The following is a 2,270-nucleotide window of genomic DNA, read 5'->3' as shown; positions in this document are numbered from 1 at the left end:
GCGACGGGTCCGCGCGGGCCCCGGATGGGCTCCGCGGGCCGCGGCGGCGGGGACGACGCGGGCGGACAGGTGGCGAGGTGGAATTGGCTGCGGTCGGCGGCACGGACGTGTCCGGTCTGGTCCGTACATGTCCGGCGCGGCGCGGAGGGGAAAATTAGGGTTTCATCTGCGATTTGGACAGGGGAGGCACATATTTATAGGTAGAGGGAGCTAGGAGAGTCCAAATGAGGAGCGGTTTTCGCCCACACGATTGTGATCGAACGACCGAGCGCATGGAGGGGAGTTTGCTGGGTTTTGGGCCACTTTGGAAGGGTGTTGGGCTGCAAAGAGAGAGGGGCTTTACGGTTACCCGGTTAACCGTTGGAGTATCAAACGACCTCCAAATGGCATGAAACTTGACAGGCGGTCTACCGGTGCTATACCAAGGCCGCTTGGCAAGACTCGGTCCATTCCGAGAACGTTTAACACCCACACACAACAGGAGACAAAAGGGGAACGCCGGAGGGCATAGGAGTGCCGGATCGCAAAACGGACAACGGGGAAAAGGCTCGGATGTATGAGACGAACACGTATGCAAAATGAAATGCACATGATGACATCATAAAATGCAACACGCAAGCAAATGACATGGCAACGACGGCGAATAACTGGCAGACACCTGGCGCATCGAAACCGAGGCGTTACACCTGTCAACACCACTACTGCCCACCATGGCTTCCTCGCGCTCCAGCGCTCTTTGGGACGGGCGGACGACGGACCACAAGGAGATGGTAGCCATTGCTGCCAACCGGCTGGCCGGCAGGCAGCCGAAGGACGACGACGTCCCAATGGAGAACATGGTAGTCGATGATCCGGCGCCAACCCCCTCCTCCACGCCATCCTCGCTGGTGCATTGCAGCATGACCATCGGCGAGGCCCCTACCCAATATATGGACAGGGTGAGGCAGATGTGTGAGGAGCAGTTTCGGGAGGCGCAGGCCGATGCCGCCTACAACCACCTTCTCCTCCAGGAGCACCTGCAGGCGGAGGAGCAGATCGCCGCGGAGCTGGTGGAGCAGGAGGCGTTGCTCGACTCGTACCGCTCCGCCCGCAAGGGCCGCCTCAAGCGCTGGCGGTACCGCATGCGGGTGACGGAGGCTGCGGCCTCCTACAAAGAGGCTAGCAAAGAGAGCGATCAAGCGGGCGAGGCGCTGTTTGGCGAGACCGAGGACGAGGCAGAGGACAATGCCGGCTCCGACGAGTCCTCGCTTCGCTGGCGTCGACGAGGCCCTGCTCCACCGAGGCCCCGCGGTGCCAACAATGAGGCAGAGGACACCGCCGGCTCCGCCGAGGCCCCGCGGCGCCAACAACGAGGTAGAGGACACCACCGGCTCCGCCGAGCCCCCGCCCCACCAACAACGAGGCAGAGGACATCGCCGGCTCAGCTAAGGCCCCACCCTGCCGGCAACATGGGGGAGGATTTCCACCGCTCCGCTGAGGCGCCGCCCGCCGGCAACCAGACAGAGGACATCGCCGGCTCCGCCGAGGCCCCGCCCCGCTTCCAACAAGGCCGCACCACACAGAAAAGAAGGAAGAGGAGAACACGGTAGGTCGTCGCTGCTCGGGTCCAAGTAAGGCCACCGCTGCTACCCTCCGGTTGAAGCCAAGCTAGACGGGTTGACCATTGACGGCTGGTTAGCTCCTTGGCGGCGACGTGGAGTCGGAGAGCTGTGCTGGAGAAGAACGCTGCTTCTACTTAACTGCTGGTGCAGTTGGCTGACTGACACGTGGCCCCAACAGGCCACATGTTAGTTACGCAACTGCACCTGCAGTTAAGTCACTGAAGCTTCTGTTCGGCTCAGCGGGACACAGGTGGGTAGCTTCGGTTAATTAATTATACCTCCAACGCACCCCTTTTTAGTTGAAGAATGTATGAAATGTAATGAAATCCGGCATGTTTTTATGAAATACGACCGTGTATGAATGAATTTATTTCGATTAGTTCGAATTCCTGTATCACTGGCATGGGATGAACATGCAAAACAATACAACTAGCATTATTCCCAAGGTGATCACCTTGTTTGTAGCAGTATCACATGTACTCCCTCTGATCCTTTCTAGTCTGCATACAAGTTTTGTCTGCAGTCAAAGTATCTCTACTTTGACCAATCTTATACAAAAAAGTATGCACTTTCACAATGTGCAAAGTAAAAAGGAACAGAAGGAGTACAAAGAGTTTGCGCAGCTTTTTAGCATTTCTGTACATTGCAATCAAACAAACAGGCCTGGCA

This window comes from Triticum aestivum, chromosome 3B (genome assembly GCF_018294505.1).
Source record: "Triticum aestivum cultivar Chinese Spring chromosome 3B, IWGSC CS RefSeq v2.1, whole genome shotgun sequence".
In the NCBI taxonomy this organism is placed as follows: domain Eukaryota; kingdom Viridiplantae; phylum Streptophyta; class Magnoliopsida; order Poales; family Poaceae; genus Triticum; species Triticum aestivum.
This window is presented reverse-complemented; position numbering follows the sequence as displayed.